The following is a 20,115-nucleotide window of genomic DNA, read 5'->3' on the forward strand; positions in this document are numbered from 1 at the left end:
CATTGCCTCAATTCTGCTCCTATGACTTTCTATTGAGTTGTCTAATTCTGAAATTTTATTGTTAATCTTCTGGATTTCTGATTGATGTCTCTCTATGGATTCTTGCAGCCTGTTAAATTTGCCATTATGCTCTTCTCTAATCTTTTTGATTTCCTCTATTGTGTGTTCTGCATTTCACTTAATTTCCTGAAGAGTTTTGTATATTAATCTTTTGTATTCTGCCTCTGGTAATTCCAAGAAATTTTTTTTGGGAGATTGCTGAAGCCATCATGGACTGCCTTTTTATCCTTTTTATGTGATTTGATATTGACTGTTGTCTCTAAGCCATCAATAAATTATTGTATTTATTTTATGTTTGCTCACTGTGTTCTAGCTTCTTGTTTTGTTTTGATATGTCCAAATAGGCTGCTCTTGTGAGCTAGCCCAGTCACCAGCACTCTTGAAGCTCAAAAGTTCTGCCCCCAGATGGTCAGACCTGCCACTAAGTATGTGAACGCAGAAGTCTGCCCACTCCTCCTGTATGGATTCAGCTCAGGTGTCCAGGTAGCGGCCACCAGGTATGTGGTGCAGGCTCTCACCTACAGTTCTAGACAGGAATGGGTGATTTGTGTAGGCACAGGCATCCAGCTTCAGCAGAGGGACACAGGCTGAGCAAGGCAGGGGGCCGACGGTCACCCCCAAGTGTCCAGGAGAAAAGCGTGTCCCTGTTTCCTAGAGCGTGTAGATGGGTAGGTTTTGCAGCCAGACTATGAGCACCCAATGCTGTTGGCTGTAAGGACTGGGGGGGATCTCTTATTCTTGGGCCTCTCTCTCAGGTGGCTAGGTGCTGTGGGTGGAGCCACCAGTCCTCAGGCCTCTGATGTGGGTAGGTGAAGACCCTGCTTAATGGGCAGAGCAGTGTCAAATGTCACAAACCCGCCACTTCACAGCTGAAATCATTGAAGTTAGTCTTCAGGTATATACCCTGTTGTACTGTGGTAATGAGGGACTACACTGTTGAAATGGGCCCACAGAAGTCTATGCAGGGGGAAAGGCACTCATAGTCCACGGATCCCTCCCTTGTGCCTGTACCTAGGCAAAGGAGCTGTACCTACCCTGAGTTCCTGGCCTAGGGGAGCTGGCAGATTATTTTTTCCTGTTTTGTTAATTTGTTCACTCTCCAAGGCCAGGAGAACGGTTCAGGGTGTGTGACGGGTCCTACTTCCGGCCCAGGGTACTCGGCAATTGCTGCAGTCGCTCCAGGACACAGGGCAGAGCAGGGAGTGGGGAGGTAAATGGGAGACAGGTTTTTCCCTAAGGAGGATGTTTTTGATCCACACGGTAGGCCAGACGCAAGTACTTATCTTTTGCCGTTCTAGGGCTGCTTCTCACTAGTTCTGGATGGCCAAATAGACTCTCTGCCACTGAGTCTCTCCTGGTGCAGAAAATGCCTCCCGAGTGCCGCTGCTTGCCTGCCTCACCGCTCACCTTCGAGCTGATCCGGGCTGAAGGGCTCAGGCTCTCGCCAGGTCAAGTATGGCAACTCCTTGCTGCTTCCCGACTGTCTGTCCCTCCCCCTGTCACTCATTCTGGTTCCTCAACCTTGCCTTTGATGTTCAGGGCTCCTAGATTGTCATATATAATCAATTCACTTGTTTTGGGGGGTCTTTGTTGTAAGAGGGAACCCTGGAAGCATCTGACTACTCCACCATCTTGGTCCTGCGGCAATGGGAAGTTGTTGAAAGGTATTCCAGACACTTTTAGATTTATGCTGGTATGTTTATAAGATGCAAGGTGAGCTCACCTTGAATCCAGGCCAATGGTTAGTTTACTTATAATTCACAAAGAAAGTGATCCTTACCACCTGTTTGTTTGAGGCTCAAAGACTACTCCTTGACCTTAATCAACAATGTGTGATACTAACATTCCAGGTCCTCATCAGAGTGAAATGTTGAAATGTTCTTTCCAACCGTTATCAAAAGATTCAAGGAGAAGGGAATTTTCAGGAAGATTATCTAAGAAACGTGTTTCCATCCCTCCAATTCTCTGGTTCTAAAGGTTTTATCCAAGCCTCAGTTAACATCTAGAACTGTCCATACCGGGACCATAGTAGCTTACCACTGGAATCACCTCCCCTAAGTTCAGCTTCAGCATTCCAGCCTCAGTTTCTAACAACAAAGACTGTTATAAGAAAAGGTCCTAAGATGTCTGTGTCTGGATTTACTGCCAACATCCTTTTAGGACAAGGTCTATTGTGTTATCCAGATCTTCCCATAAAGTCAACATTTAAAAAAAAAAAGCATTGTTAGAAAAGAGTGCCAGAAACCACATTGTTTTCCCCAAGGAACTGATACATTTCCTTTTTTGTATTAATGAGAGAAAATTAAATTGCCACATTGCCCTGATCTTGGCTATCAGAGTTAAACTGAAGTTCAATAGCCTTAACCACAGTGATTCTTGTGCATTTTCTTCTTTACTTCATTCCAATTATATAATTTGCTTATATTTAATTAACCTAAAATCTATCTTGTAAGCCATCTCTAATCCATAAAGGAGTGATATGTGGAATACACATACACATACAACAAACATATGCCTTCAGTTCCAAGAAGTTCAACCAATATATACTGATGGGAGCTCAAAAAACAAGTCCAGTGTGACAATTTCATTATAAACTCCTCTTCTTTTCTTCTTATTTGGGTAGGTTGGACAAGGAAGGGTTAATGTCTAGCTGTACCATTGCAAGAATGACCGAACATCACATAAAATTTTTAAAAATAGTGTATACTTAAGGAGATATTATGCATCTTTTCACGGATATAATTTCCATTACAAAAATCAGGTTGGTGGCATCAAACATATGGGCCATGGCCTCACTCAAAACTGCTGAAGCTCCTTCTGGATCACTAATGAATTACTAAAGTCTCACTCACCACTGCTGCCAAGACAGGGAGATTGTATCGAAATGTACACTTCAGAGCCAAATTTAATGCTTTCTTGTCTAAGAAAGGTGAAGCTAGGACAGTACAGCAGAAGAGAGACCTAACTATAGGAGAAGAAGACCCTGGAGAAACTTTCGGGAAAAAAATTCTGTATAATAAGGCAAAGAGATGTGTAGTTGCCACTCTTTTTGGATACATGTAATGAATTATTAAAAGACTAATAACCTGAAACTAAGTTATTTTTCCTCACTATTTCCACACATAAACTTAAAAGCATAGAACATGATTGTCATACACAGAATTCTAAGATGACCCCAATGATCCATGTCCTTTTGTAGCCCCTTCCCTCTTGAGTGGGCCTGACCTAAGCAGATGAGCTCTTTAAAAGAAGGTCTAGACGTTCTGCTGGCCCAGAAAAAACAAGCTTCCATGAGTTTTACAGCTGTAAGTGTTATTAATTGTTCTGATAACCACATGAGCTTGAAAGAGGCCCCTGAGCCTCTGTTGAGACACCAGTCCTAGCTGACACCTTGATCGGAGTCTCATGTGATCCTGAGTAGAGGACTCAGCTAAGCCAAGCCCAGTCTCCTGACCTGTGGAGACTGGGAGATAACAAATGTGTGTTGCTTAAACTGCTAGATCTATAGTAATTTGTTCCACAGCAATAGAAAACTAGCACAATGATGTTTGGTGCTATGGAAAAAGTACCATCTTAAAAGCACGTATGTTGTTTAATTAGGACAACTTCATTATGTGGATATAATTGGAAGAAAAATCCATAGGGATTCACAAATGCACACATACATATGTGTGTACATCCATACACATTCAAACTCGTCATAAAGGGAGAAAAGCAAACTTCATCCCAAAATTTTCTCCATCTGTTGTCCTACACATCTCAGTTAAAGCAAATACATTCATTTAGTGGTCCAGTTAGAAATCTCAGAATCATCATCAGCCGCTGATTCCTCCTCATCTCTTCTAGCAAGTTAGTCATCAAACCCTACCACTTCCTTTTAACTCTTTTCTCATCACAATTTCTAGCTCTATCTCTTCTGCCACCCATGAGCTCTTCCTTGGACCAAGCAAGACTTCTAACTGATCTCCCTGTGCAGAATCTCCTCATTGGCCCCTAAGCCCACAGACGTCTAGGTGTGCTTCCCAGAATAGTCACCAGGAAGGAACTGAAGGAAGTCTAGTAGGATTGGTCTAAGAAATGATAGGTGGAGAAAGACTAGAGATGAGATGACAAACATTCACAGGAGCTAAACCATGGATGAATTTAAAGACCTTCTTTGAACGTTATCCTGAGAGCAACGGGAAGCCTTTGAAGGATTTACAACAGATGAGTGATTAAAAAAAAGAACAAAAACAAAACACACAGCACAGTCTTCTCTTGCAGAAAATCATTCTTAATTTAGAAACGAAGGTTCTATCATGAATTAGCAACTTTCCTGAGAGGAAAATGTGCTTACTAACTCCGTAACCTCGTATAGATTGGTTAAAAATCCTAATTTTTGTCAAACAACATTTGGCAGGCTGAAAAATAATAATCATTGAAGGGTGTGACATAATCATGGTTCAGTAAAATAAGTTCTGCTTCCTTCTCCTCCCTTTTGCTAAATGATAAGACATGAAACAGTATTTATTAATAATGAATTAAAGCTTGTGGAGTAAGTTTGATCTCAGGGAGTGCTCACATCTAAATCACAACAAAGTTAACATCTAAATAGCATCTAGTGAACTAAGAGAAAAAGAAGGCCATACTGTCAATAGGGAATATTTTTATATTTGGATAACTGAGTTAATACAGATGAGTAGAAAAAGCCCTTTACTGACTGTTGTGAGATGACATCTAATCTGAGTCTTCTCAATTAATATGTAAGGATTTTTCATATGACACCCCTAATTCTATACCCCTCACATGCAAAGAATCGCTTAGAGACTGACTGTCTATTCCCAGACGTTGGGAGCAAAGTGGCTGTGCCTAACCAGTTACTCAGCACATGAGTTTCCAGAGGTACATTTCTGGGACTGAAAAGCCGGATTTGTCCCCTCTTGCATTTTTTAACCCTTATGGCGCCTACAGAATACATATCCTTGGGGGAAAAGAGTATTACGTGGGCCCAAGTCATTAAAAAGTCCAATTGTCTTTTTGGATGTTTTGGAAGAAAAAGACAGAATGTAAGCAGAGAGAGAGCATCCTTCTCACTCTCTACACCCAGATGATACAGATTTTTAAAGGATGACACAGTTGGGGGAGTGAGGGATGACTAGGCAGATCTCGAAGCAATCTGGTGGCCACCAGGGAGCAGCCATTTTTAAGGCCACACTTACATTTTCTAGGATGTTGTTTGAGCAGCGTAGAAAAGTGTCAGAGCTGCTAACTGCACAACTCCCCAGATGCAGGAGTGGGATTTGTCACTCCAACTATGCTGAAGTCTGGAGTGAGGCAAAAATCTGGAAGGATAAAATATGAAGAGTTTTCTCTTCTCCAAGGCCTAAAAGTGCATGAGATTCTATTAGGTTGAACCTTATGAAATTGCCAATATTTGACAACTTTTACCTACAATAATGGTTCAAATTAATACATTGCACAAGTGAAGAAGAGATAGGTGGCTTTAAAATAGTTGTTTAATAACTCATATTTATCTTTAGATCAAGTAATAAAAGTACATAAACAAAAAAAATATGATGATAACATTAAGAAGACATCGTGTTTACATTCCCTTCAAAGTCTTGTTTTTTGTGTTTTTAAAAACTAATGACTTCTTTCTAACAAAATGTTTTTAAATATGTCAAAAAGATTTGTTGAAATAAAAAAAGTCAAATAATCTAATACAAAGCAGCATTGATCCTTTATTACAAATTTGAGTTTATAAGAAGCAAGATTCAGAGAAGGTAAGTGCAACGAAATGTTACTTTTGTGGTATGGGAAGTTTAGTCTGTGGTTTGGATAGATAATGTCCCTTTACCAGACCTCCCAGCATCTCCAGGTTATTTGCACAAATATGTCTAATTCCCACTGTCCTATAGGAAGTTTTATCATATCAATTCCTTTCTCACACCATGAACAAAAATTGAAATATGAAGACTGGAGAATCCTGATATGCACCAGAAGGGAAGTCCAGCTGCCAAAACGAGTGTTCTTGTTGCAGAGACGATCTTTACTTAACATGATTGGAAAGACTGTAGATAATAGAGTTCTAGCTCAACAGTGATAATATTTATAGTAGGAAATAGAGCTGTTTTTCTTCCTTTCTCTCTCCACTGGTTATTATTTCTTTTTTGAAAATAAAAGTACTTGGAGAATCCAAAGTAATACTACTATACATAAAAAATAACCAGTAATATACTACACCCTTTCCTTACACAAAGAAAATGTTTATGTCAAGACTGTGTGCTTGTTTATGTCAGGACTATGTTTTTGTCCTACCTCATTGAGTTCCACAGTTTCTCTGCCCATTCTTTACCATCCCCAGGACTTTCTAACCTGAGTTGGTGCCTCCCTTCCCCTTCCCACACGTAGGGCTAATGTGGAGCTTTATGTTAATATAAAGCAACGTGAAGTGAATAAACATCAACTTTAATTTTTCTAACCTGAAGCTACGATTATTTTTCTTCTTATATCAATAAACAATCAGATTCTCTAAAGAGCAACTCTATGGAGCAGGATTTCAGATCCAATATGATAAGTACACAGGGTGTGGAAGTCAGAACATCTCCCCTGCCAGGTAACACAGGAAACACCTGGTATCTGGCAACCTTCTTTTTCCATATATTAATGATTAAGGATTCCACATACACAAACTTGAAATGTCTGCTCTTCTCCTGCTATACCAGTCATGGCATGAAGCTTGTTTTCTTACATATCCAAGATGACAAATTGACTGTTGTCCAGAGTTCATGTTTCAAAGGAACACAAATGAGGAATTTGTGAGCTAGGATGACTCTTAGGTCCCATTGCTGGCTCCTCCTCTCTCGCTTGTGTGTTATTAAATGTTGATGTTTCCCTGGCTTTCATCCCTGGGCCTCTTGTTAGTTGACCTACCTTCTTTGTGTGTACCTATTTCATGCCTATTATATTTGTTATTAGCTCCCAAACCAATCTATATCATTCACCCATTCTTCTGAACTCCTGGAATGTGAAGTATGCAAAATAAATAAATAAATAACCAAAATTTTGGCATCAGAAGGACTCGAGCTTTGAACTAGGTGAATTTACAAGTTCTATGTAACCTTGATAAGTGCTATTTTCCATGTTTCCATGTAAAGACAATAGTATCTACTTTATGGACTATTGTAAGGATTAAATAAAATATGATACGTGTAAATCTCCCAGGAGTCCAGGCCCAGAGATTTAATCAACAAGTCATGGTACTGAGGAGATAATGACGATTATTGTGTTAGTTTCCTGGGGTGTCATAACAAAGTACCACAAGCTGGTGGTCTAAAACAACAGAAATTTATTCTCTTACAGCTTTGGGGGCTTTTTAAGTCCAAAATCAAGGTGTCAGCAGAGCTGTGCTCCTTCTAACTGCTCTATGAAGAATTCTTCTTTGCCTCTTCCTAGTTTCTGGTGGTTGCCAGCAAGCCTTGATGTTTCTGGGCTTGCAGCTGTATTCCTTCAATCTCTGCCTTGATCATCCCATTGCCTTCTTCCTGCGTGTCTTTTCTATGTTTGTGTCTCAACCTTCCTCTCCTTTCTCTTATAAAGACACCAGTCATTAGATTCAGGGCCAATCTTAATTCAGTATGACCTCACTTTATTTTGATTACATCTGCAAAGACCCTATTTCCAAATAAGGTCACATCCACAGATATTGGGAGTTAGGACTTAAACTGATCTTTCTGTTGAACACAATTCAACCCACAATGATGGCGATGATGATGGATGAGACTATTACCTACTGAAAATCTCCACTTGTATGTTCACAGGACAACTCAAACTGAATTCAGCATTTTTTTTCACCTAACCTGGTAAGTGGTACCATCATCCACAGAGATAGATAAGTACATAGCCACTCTTTTCCAACTGATTGCTAAGAATGGAAAAATCTAGCCTATTAATATCATCTGTATTTCTTCTGCTGCTCTAGTTTATGTCTTGATAACCTTTCTTCCTCGCTCTATTCTTATTTCTCTTCTACACTGCTACCAGAAGAATCTTTCTAGAACACATATTTGGTTATGTTCCTCTTTAGCTTAAAACTCTTCTATAAGAAGACCAAATAGGAAAGTATGTAATAAAGCATTATGAAAAAAATTTTTAAACTTTGATCTGTAAATGGATACTTTTAGTATATTATCTTAGAAATACATAATAATTGTTATTACATAAATGGTTCAATACACATATACATATAACCTAAAAAAAAACCCCCCAAAAAAAACCCAAAAGCAAGTTTGAGAGCTAATCTCTTTGTTTACGTCATGCTTATAAGCCAATGTAGTAACAGAGTACCTAAATTCCAAGAAAATGAAAAAGTTAATTATCTTAGTCATGTATAGTTCCTAAGAATAGCCATCCTGGGGCGGGGGAAACTTTCAGAGGGAGAAACAAGCAGAAGAAAGAGTACAGAGGACATTTCTGTTGTTGTTATTTTGTTTTATGTTTGTTTGTAAGAGGAATATCATGTCCGAAGGTTTTGAGTTATCAGATTACATGCAGACATACTTAACAAAAGGTAAAAAGTCCATGGTAGATAATTAAAAAATAAAATACAACTGATGAAAAGGAGGAAAAAGCTTAGATAAGTTAGCAAAAGGTTTTAAAGGTAAAGCAAAAGAGTGGTAATTATGCAGTAACACACACACATACACCACACACACACATACAGCGTTTGAAGGATTTCCTGGAATGGATGAGCACAGAAATCATTGAGATTAGAAAACCAGAGATGGAAAGGCTGTCATAGTATATTCCTAGTGGGTTAAAAAAGAGAGAGAGAGACTAAGGAAAAAGAAAGTTCATTAACATTTTGATGTCTCTTTAAGAGGAAATAGTTTGAAGAGTTATTTCTTTTTCAAATGAGTTGAGAAAACCAATTTAGCTAAATTAACCCAATTTATTAGTGGTGGCCTGGGATGCAATATTTCTACCTTTGCATTCACATCGAAAAGCATTTGTTATGCTTAGTGTTATCTTTAGGGCCACAACCTTTGTCAGTTTGTCTTACTGTTGTGGCTTGCATGTTGCTGTGATGCTGGAAGCTATGCAACCGATATTTCACACACCAGCAGGGTCACTCATGGTGGACAGGTTTCAGCAGAGCTTCCAGACTAAGACAGATTAGGAAGAAGGACACGGTGATTTACTTCTAAAAAAGCTGGCCAGTGAAAACCTTATGAATACCAGTAGAGGGTCAGCAAAAAAGAGAAGGACCCTCAATGAGATGGACTGACACAGTGGCTGTAACAATGAGCTCAAACATAGCAACGACTGTGAGGATAGTGCAGGACCAACCAGTGTTTCATTCTGCTGTGCACAGGGTCACTATGAGTCAGAATCAACCGGACGGCACCTAACAACAACGCTATTGCACAAGTAATCTGTCTAAAACTGTACTGCCAATTTCCTCTGTAGACAACTATCTTAAAATTGTTTATGTCTTAACTAATATTTCAACCTATTTCCTACCCAAACAAGCTAAAAATTAGCATGACTGCTGGTAAACAAAATATGAGATTTCAAAATTTTACCTCAGGGGTCTAGGTATTTATAGGCTCTTTAAGTACATTTTTCAAGAAATACTTACATTTGAAAATTCTTTTTATCTAATAGCATTAGATAAGTCAGCTGATAAGCTGCATCATTTCTCCTTATAAAATCCCTATTAATCTTTTCCTTTCCATCCTTTCTTCCTCAGTCTTAGTTTCAGCCCATCGTCATTTATTTCTTATCTTGATTTCTGCAACAAACACCTAAATTGCACCTCCAGTTTCTTCCCACTCAATACTCCACATCTTCGCTAGGTAAGTTTTAAAAAATTCAAAGCAAAACACATAATCTGCCCACTTAAAATCTGTCAGAGTTCCTCTCCAACATCTTCAGAGGAAAGCTGGGAAACCTTTGGCACAACCTTATCCCCCATTCTCCTCACCAGCTTCTCTCTACAGCCTGAAATGCATGTATGTTGAACTACTCTCAGGCTAGTGCCTTGGAAAATAAAACCAAAAGCAGTTGCTGTGGAGCCGATTCTGACTCACGATGACCCCATGTGTGTCAGATAGAATGGGGCTCCATAGGGTTTTCAGTGGCTGACTTTTTGGAAGTAGATCACCAGGCCTTTATTACAAGGTACCTCTGGGTTGACTCGAACCCCCAACCCTTCCATTAGCAGCTGAGCATTTTAACTATTTGCACCACCCAAGGACTCCGCATTGGAAAATCAAATCAAAATCCACTGCTGTCAGTTCCATCCCATAGTGACCCTATAGGACAGAGTAGAACTGCCCCGTAGTGTTTCATTTCCAAGGCTATTATCTTTATGGAAGCAGACTGCCACATCTTTCTCCCACAAAGCAGCTGGTGGGTTCAAATCGCCGATGTTTCAATTAGCAGCTGAGCACTTAACCAGTGTGCCACCAAGGTTCCTCACCTTGGAAAATACTACTCCTTAAATACTACAGTCGTTAGCTATATACCTAACAATTTCTACTATTTAATAAAAATCAGATGACCGTAAACAAACTACTAATGGGCATTTGAGGAAACAATTACTATAATTCAGTCTGGTCTTCTATTATCTGTAGTTTGCTTGCATTTTTTTAATACGCAGATTTTTATAATAGAAGATCCAAAATACTCATTAATTAACTGTATCAATATTTAAAGCAAATGCTCAGACACAAGCAGCATCCAAAGCAATAAACAGGCTGCCGGGCTGGGTCAGGGCCAATGCTTGTATATGTTATTGCTTTTTTACACTCTCACTATGTCTTCAATTCTTTCTTTATGAGAAATATTCCATTTCTGGAATAGTTCATAATTTTCAACAGAGGTAGTGGCGACTATACCTCTGTTATGGGAGAGGTATTGTCCATCCAATAATCTAATTTTGTTAAATCAGTTAAAAACATCTTTGAGAAAAAGTTACATTGAATTTGCTTGGCAAAGTTGACCAATTAGTTCAGTGATCAGTTATTCAAATAGTCATGTCCTAGTGCTAGCTAAGTAAGTAGAAATTTTTTTTAAAAAAAGTACTTTTTGATATATGACATTAGATATAATATCTTTTCTCTATATTGTGACTAATCAATGAAATCATTTCTTGAAAATAATCATTATATTTCAACTTACTTAAACTTGAATAACATGTTACCACACAGTAAATGGTCATGTTGCTGAGTCTAGGGTCCCCCATGTCATGACTGCCATTAAAACAAGCAGGTACAAAACTGTCTTTCTTATATAGATATTTTCATTCAATATTGTAATACTGTGAATATTGTTTATATGCCTTGTTATTAATGATTTTTCATTAAACTTCTTTGTGACTTTGGTTTACAAAATATTCCATGTCAACAGAAATAATGACTTGTCCAACAGCTTCTATGATTTGCTAAACCAAAAATAAAGTTAATACATAAAGCAAAAGGAAACATTTAGAAAATGAAAAATGACATTTTGCCAGAAGAATAGTGTATACACCTAGTTTTTCTTACGATTATTAAGGTTCTTAGATCATTTTGAATTTTAACTCCTATATTATATATATACATATATATATTAAGATATATATTTATTTTCACCCTTCAGTTTTAATGTCACCAAGAGCTACCAGATGCTGAGGGTTTGGATTGTTATAGATATTTTATATTGTTTGACCAATCAGATGACCAGAAACATAATGAATTTGAGGAGGAATATTTATAATTTATTAATAAAAATTAAATAATATACAAAGCATCAAAGCTAACAAAAATATTAAGTAATCATGAAAACAAACTACAAAATAGCATTAAAATTAGTATCTAACGCTTTTATTCTATTTTTTCTTTGCTAGCCCCTTAAAGATGACTCTTCAACAATATCATAATGCTAAAAGTCCATGATTCTACTTCTTTACTGACTTCCTGCCCTTCAGGCTCCTTTCTAGAGGTGATACTTATACCTGCTACCTATCACTCCAGTGTGTTTTACATTGAATAAAGCATGTGGTAATTTCTTAACTCTTTAACCAAACAAAGCATATGATGAAGCGTCTCTGAATTTGGAATTGTTCCTGGTCTCTTAATAGTAAATACCTATCTTTAAAAAGAAAGAGCCTTGGTGGTGCAATGGTTAAGAGCTCAGCTGCTAACCGAAAGGTCGACAGTTCAAACCCACCAGTGGCTCTATGGGAGAAAGATGTGGCAGTCTGCTTCCATAAAGATTACAGCTTTGTAAACCTTATGGGGCAGTTCTACTCTGTCCTGTAGCATCACTATGAGTTGGAACCGACTTGATGGTAATGGGTTTTGATCTGATTTTCCAATGCAGAATCCTTGGGTGGTGCAAATGGTTAACACACTTGGCTGCTAACAGAAAGGTTGGAGGTTTGAGTCCACCTATGGGTGCCTTGGAGTCCACCAATAATGGCCTGGTAACCTACTTCTAAAAATCAGCCATTGAAAACCCTATGGAGCACAATTCTAACTGAGAAAGACCTGGTGATTTGCTCCCATAAAGATTATAGCCTTGGAAACCTTATGGGGCAGTTCTACTCTGTCCTACAGGGTTGCTATGAAGTAAAATTGATTTGACAGTATGCAACAACGTCTTTAAAAAGTTGGTAACCTAGGTTGAGAAGTTAGAGGGTTGATATGCTGTGGGGTTGTTAACCAATGTCATAAAACAACATGTGTACTTCTGTTTCATGAGAAACTATTTGTTCTGTAAGCCTTCACCTGAAGTACAATTAAAAAAAAAAAAAAAAAGTTGGTAACCTTACTAACTCTGGGGTCTGTCCACTTATTTAGTAAATCTCTAAGAGCTAACAATGTGTAAGCATTGTGTTGGATTTTATGAACAAAATTTACATAGTCCTTGCTTTCACAAGCGTTCATAGTTTGATGGAAGAGAATGTCATTAATCAAATAATCATATAATTAAATATGTAATTACAAAATATGATAAATGCTATAGGAAAAAGTATAAGGTGACATAGTTGGAAGGCCTGAGAACACTGAAAAAGTGATGTTTGTATTAGGATCTAAAGAATGACTACCAAAAATCAAACCCATTGCTGTCCAGTCAACGCCAACCTTAGCAACCCTATAGGACAGAGTAGAACTGCCCCATAGTGTTTGCAAGGAGAAGATGGTGAATTTGAACCGCCAACCTTTTGGTTAGCAGCCAGTCTTAACCACTGCACCACCAGGGCACCAAAAGATGAATAGCTGTGATCAAAGCTAATGGATGAGCAGGAAGAACATCACTGGCAGAGCAAACAACACATACAGAGGCCCTCATGTGGGAAGACACATGGTTAGACACGAAGATTGGCTTATCCCATTGAAACCATGGTTAACTTTCTATCTCTCTTTAGTTGTGGAATTATTGACTCTTTTTATTTCAGCTAATGTTTATGGAAGTTTCTGAGTTGCTAACATAAGCCTGAGGTCTCTTGGTGCTGCAAATGGTTTGCACTTGACTACTAACCTAAAGCTTAGCAGTTCAAGTCCACCTAATGGTGCCATGGAAGAAAGCCGTAGTGATCTGCTTCTGTAAAGATTGTTGTTATTGTTGTTAGTTGCTGTCGAGTCAAATCTGACTCGTGGCAACCCCATGTGTTACAGAGTAGAACTGCTCCATAGGGTTTTCTTGGCTGTAATCTTAAAAAAAGCAGATCGCCAAGACTTTTCTTCTGCAGTACTGCTGGGTGAGTTTGAACCACCAACCTTTAGGTTAGCAGTCCAGTACAAATGCTTTATGCCACATAGGGCCCTTTCCCGTAAAGATTACAGCCAATTATAGCCAAGAAAACCCTCTGGAGCAGTTTTACTTTGTAACACATGGAGTTGCCAACAAGTTTTTTGTTTTTGTTTTAATGTAAACTTGGATTTCTTAGACCAACGTTCCATAGGAAGATCATCATCATCATACTATTTATTACTTCTCTTAAAAATCTGATAACAACAACATAAGATTTGATCTCTAGCATCTATAGCCAGAAAGTCTCATGAAAAGAGGTCATATAATTTAGGATGTAGAAGGTAGAGTCTGAAGGAATTCCCCAAGCTGCGGAAGGCATCTACTTTTAATAGAGCATGCACAGCCTTCAGTACCAAAGCAAAGGCACTGTTAAGAATGCTAACTGGGCTCCAACGCTAATAGACTTTCAATGAACTTCACTTAGGCAACAGGCCATCAATATGCAGTTTTAAAAGAAATAGTCATAGTCAAAAGAAACAGTCATACTTGTTTCATACTTTTATTAATGTAGGAAAGTTATATACCATATACACAGTAGCTTTTTCACAAGGAAACATGAGGAAACTTTTTCATTCTCCAAGTTAAAAGCAATTCATTCTCCAGAGTAACTCAATATTTTTTAATTAATACTATGAGGGGGCAGTTCACTGTGAGTCAGAATCAACTCAACGGCAATGAGATTTTTTTTTTTAACGGATGGGCAGTGGTGGGTCAGATGTAGAATACTGACTTCAATGTGGGAGACCTGGTTCAATTGCTGGCCACTGCACCTCCTGTGTAGTCACTGCCCATCTGTCAGTGGAGGCTTGCGTGTTGCTATGATGCTGTACAGGTTTCAGTAGAGCTTCCAGACTAAGGCAGACTAGGAAGAATGGTCTGGAATTCTACTTCCAAAAATCCACCAATGAAAACCCTATAGATCACAACAGTCCACCCACAACCAGTCATGAGGATGAAAAAAGACTAGCCAGTTGTTCATTCGGTTGTACAAGGGATAGTCTTGAGTTGTGGGCCAACTCAATGGCAGCTAACAACAATATAATGAACTGGCAGTACTTGAACTGATAGTATTTCCTTCCTTGGATTCGCTGATCGGAAGCCCAGAGTCAAATCCATGACTCATTTCTAGCAAGGAATTTATGGCGTGCACATGCTACCACATTTTATACTGTTTTCATGATGTTATTTTCTCTTCTCTTTGACTTCTTCATTTTTACTCTGCTGTACTAATGCCACTTAAAATTCTTCCCAATTTTTTTGAGGGGGGCATAAAATTTGGATATAAACAGAACATATTAACCCAAGTAAGTGAAAAATATTAGTTCATTTACAAAAGAAGAAAATATATGATTACTATGAAAGCAACATATACTCATTTTATCAAATAAGAGAGAACAAAACAGAAAGTCAAAGACCCCTCTTTAACATCGTCTCTCAACACACCTACAGCAGTTTAGCAGGATTTTTATCTAGGGAGGATCTATGTAGATATACACATACCATGTGCACACACCCATACACGCACACACATATCTATTCGCACAGGCACACACATATATAATCTCATATAGGTAAATGTAAGTATATCTAAATATATAGAAGTGAATTGTACCATATTCTGTGATACATTCTCTAAACTTTTTTTTTCCATTCAACAATCACAAGGCTTATAATTACATTTATATATATATATCTATATATATCTCCCTCATTCTTTGTCAATAGTCCTTTGTTGCATATATGAAATAATTTATTTTACCAATTCTCTATTGAAACATATTTTGGTGGTTTCTAGATGTTTGTTTAGCACACACTGTAAGTCAGAATAGACTCAATGGCAACTCGTTTAGTACTATATGAAATGTTGCAACACAGTACCACTTTGCTCACTTGTTCAATGTAGCTTTTTTTTTTAAGGCTAAATTCCTAGGAATGGAATTACTGGGTCAAAGATATGCACATTTAAATTTTGATACATATTATTTGATTACCCACTAAGAAGTAGTTTTTTTTTTCTAATTTACATTCTCACTAAAAACGCATGTGTAAGAAAGTGTCTTCTTTCGTGCACTTTCTCCAATCCTTTTTGAACTATTCTGCTTTTTAATCTTTTTTCAAAATGATACGTGAAAATTTAAATAGCAGTGATGTGTTAATTTGCATTTCTTTGTCTCTTTTCAAGGAAGACAATCTTTTCAGTGTATATTGGTCATTAATCTTTCTTCTTTTTTGAATTGCATATCCATGTCTTTTGTCCAGTTTTTTTTTTTTTTGCTTCAGTTTTTCATCTTCTGTTATTGATTTTCAGTGCTTCCAATCCATTTCATTGAGGGTTTCTATTGTTTTCACTGACCCTATACTTTACCAAACAAGGTGTCCTTTTCTAGCAATTGGTCTTTCCTGATGACGTGTCCAAAATAAGTTAGTTGACGTCTCACCATCCTCACTTTTAAGGAGCATTCTCATTGTATTTCTTTAATGAACCAATAAATACCATATATTAAATAATATAACTTATTCTAACTGATTTGGAATGCTTTCCTTACTAAATCCTAACTTTACATATATATATATAAGTCTGATTCTTGATCCTTTATTCAGTTCTGCTGAACTATTGGTTTATTTCCAAATCAATACCTCTGCTTGAATTATGACCCTATATGGTACGTTCTGACATCTCATAGGAAAAAGCATCCTTTTCATTTTTTGTTTTCTAAATGTGGTTTACTATCTTATACATAGTTTAACCAAATTTTAAATCAATTCATCTCCTAAAATCCCATTGGGATATGTCATTTTTAAATAAGTCTGTGACCTTACACTGTCTGAAAGTGTTGCTTTTTTCTAAAATCCAATTTCAAATTACTTCTCTCAGTCACTCCAGTAATACCATTACTCTTTTGGTGTTCAATGTTCTCGTAACTGTTTCCTTAGTTAATTAGCCAATAACTTAGTTCACTTTAGAACACAAAGTCTCATATTTTCTGGATCAAGGATTTGTTGAGTATCTGATAAACATTCTCCCCCAAAGTATGCACCTACCACAAATGTAATGGATCTCCTAGGACCAAAAACCCCAAGTTAAGAATTTACTCTATCAATGAATCTCTCTAAATAAAAAAGCGAGGGAGGTTTATTCCATCAGAGTTATTTTCATTCTGATGTTATTTTCTCACATGCTGGATCAAAATTGCTCTTTCTCTGTTTGTAATCAATACAATTCACCTCTGTCCTCATAGTTTTAGTCAAATGATGGGCTTCCTCTTATCAGATACAAAGCCATATAGATCTTGAAGTTCAATGAAAGATCACCAGACTAGGAGTTTTAAGGCTTAAGTCTGAGTTTTTATCTTTTAACATGGATTGCATGTCAATATTCCATTTCATCACCTATGAGACGATCAAAATATCACTAGCTCTGCGTACTTCACAGAGCTTACTAAAGAAATCAAATATATCTTGTCTGAGAGTGCACAAACTTAAAAGGCAAGGTTTTATGTACATATTTAAAAGCTCATCATTTATTGAGGACCTGCATAAACCACACGCAAGGTTCTAATGCATCTAATGGGGGAGACAGATATAACAAATAATTATGTTGCAATTGGTATGCAATGGCAGAGTCAAAAAGAAAAAACAATATTCATCGCCCCTGCTTGTGGGAATCCTTATGCAACTGGAAACATTTGAACTGTTTGGAAAAGACATTCATGAGCTTTCCTAGCAGATAAGGAGGGGGTGGTGTAGAGCATAAGGGAAGCAGTCTAGAAGAAAGAAACAGCTTGGAAAAGGAAGAAAGGTGTGAAAAGGCCTGGCGAGCCGAGCACATGGCAAGCAGTTAAGGGTGGTTATTTCATGGGGTTCATGGCAGAAGACACATAGCAAGACTTTCTGAGAGAAAAATGTACTAGGCTAACATTTTGAAGACTAAGACCAAAAAGTTTAGATTTTATCTTGCAGGCAATGATAAACCATCCAAGCATTTCAGGCAGGAAGATGTTGGGATTATAGGGCCTAATGTGTAAACTAGATTGGAATAAGCAGAGACTGGAGCCAGAGACAACTTGGGAGGCTATTGCAATTGTTTAGGAGACAGATGATGAGGGCTTACACTAAGGAAGATGGAGAAAATGGGAAAAGACAAGCGATATTACTAGGGTAGAATCAAAAGATCTTGGTGGCCTCTGAGATCTAAGAGTTGAGGGAGAGGACGAGTCTAATGATATCACTGTCTTGAGGCAACTGGATGAATGGTGACACTGTACATCTAGACAGATTAATAACTATAAATGCTTATTTACATAAAAAAGAAAACCTTATTTTCTTTCTCAATGAAGCTCCAAAGCAGTGTGGTGAGGGTCATGGGGATGGTGATATGTATGTGGACAAGATCAAATCAATTTAGCTGAAGAGTTTAAAAAAAAAAAAAAAAAAACTGAAAATGCCCCTCCTGTCTTAGAAAAATTAGATTTCCTATTTTTAAATGTAGAAAAATGTTCCTCAGGGTAAAAATAACCACAACATCTTTTGAAATATAATACAGTGTTATTTGGTAGAATCCCTTAGCAACATTGCTGTTATGAGCCAGGACTAGCAGCATTCAAATTATAGACTCACAATATTATATACTTTTTTAAAAAATTTGTAGGTAGATTATAAGATTTGAGAGGGATATAATTTTACCCATATTATAGATGCCTTTGAATAATTAGCAAAAGTTGCTAAGAAGGTTTAGTCTTTTTAAATAATTGTTCTATGTGATGTATGGTTTAAGAACTCTTCCCAGGTTATCTCAGGAGCACATATTAAAGGTTGGAGATAGATATCAATGACCAATCCATCACTGTATGTATAAGTATATGTACGTATCAAAGTTGGAAAGTGGAAGAATGTTTGTTTTCTGAAGTGGCCTCTCTCCCAGTATATGAAAATCGAATTTATTCACAACTGATCTTTTAAAATAATTTCCAGACTTTTGGTTTCAGGCCATAGCATGGAGATGGAGACAATGATTCCTAAAAAGTGGCCACAATAAGAAATGTAAAGTAATTGTTAGGAGATATGAAAGATTAAGTTGTAGTTCTGGTTCTACCAGTAAATTAGTTATGTTAAGTAATTCAACCCCACAGAACATTTGATTCCTCATGTGTAAAAGAAGGGAAGTAGAGGGTAAAATCTAAGTCTCTTCCTATCTTGATACTCTTATAGTCTTAGAGAAATGTGTCTCATGTATAGGATTGGTGATCTATTTTCCTGTAACTGCTCCAGAACTGAACAACTGAGCCAAGGTGGTCCAATCAGAAAGAGAGAGTATTTTCCATGCTTGGGGGTCAAGCTTTAATTCGTTTTTCCCTTCTATTCCTTCCTCGCACTTCCCCTCCCACAAATGAAATATGGAACGTATATAACTTCAGAATTAAAAAAATATATACAAGGAATATAGATGCAAAAATTCTCAACAAAATCCTAGCCAATAAAATTTAGCATCATATCAAAAAAATAATACACCACGACCAAGCAGGATTCATATCAGGTATGCAAGGATGGTTCAACATTAGAAAACCAATCAATGTAATCTAACACATAAATAAAATAAATAAAAGAATCACACGATCATCTCAATCGACGCAGAAAACGTATTCAACAAAGTCCAACACCCATTCCTGATAAAAACTCTCAATAAAATAGGTATAGAAGGGAAATTTCTCAACATAATAAAGGGCATTTATGCAAAACCAATGACCAACATCATTCTTAATGGAGAGAGGCTGAAAACATTACCCTTGAGAACAGGAACCAGACAAGGATGCCCTTTATCACCACTCCTATTTAACATTGTGCTAGAAGTCTTAGCTAGAGCAATAAGCCAAGAAAAATAAAGGGAATCCAAACTGAAGATGTTAAACTGTCCATATTTGCAGATGATATGATACTATTCATAGAAAACCCAAAAGACTCCATGAGAAAACTACTGGAACTAATAGAAAGATTGAGCAGAGTAGTAGGATACAAGAGAAACATACAAAAATCAGTTGCTTTCCTATATAGCAATAAAGAGAACAATGAAATCAGGAAAACAATACTATTCATAACAGCCCCTAAAAAAATAAAATACTGAGGAATAAATCTAACCAGGAATGTAAAAGACCTACACAAAGAAAACTACAAAACACTACCGCAAGAAACCCAAAGGGATCTACATAAATGGAAAAACATACCATGCTCATGGATAGGTAGACTCAACACTGTGAAAATGAAATTTCTACCCAAAGAAAT

The sequence above is a fragment of the Trichechus manatus genome, unplaced genomic scaffold (genome assembly GCF_000243295.1).
Source record: "Trichechus manatus latirostris isolate Lorelei unplaced genomic scaffold, TriManLat1.0 scaffold00074, whole genome shotgun sequence".
Taxonomy (NCBI): domain Eukaryota; kingdom Metazoa; phylum Chordata; class Mammalia; order Sirenia; family Trichechidae; genus Trichechus; species Trichechus manatus.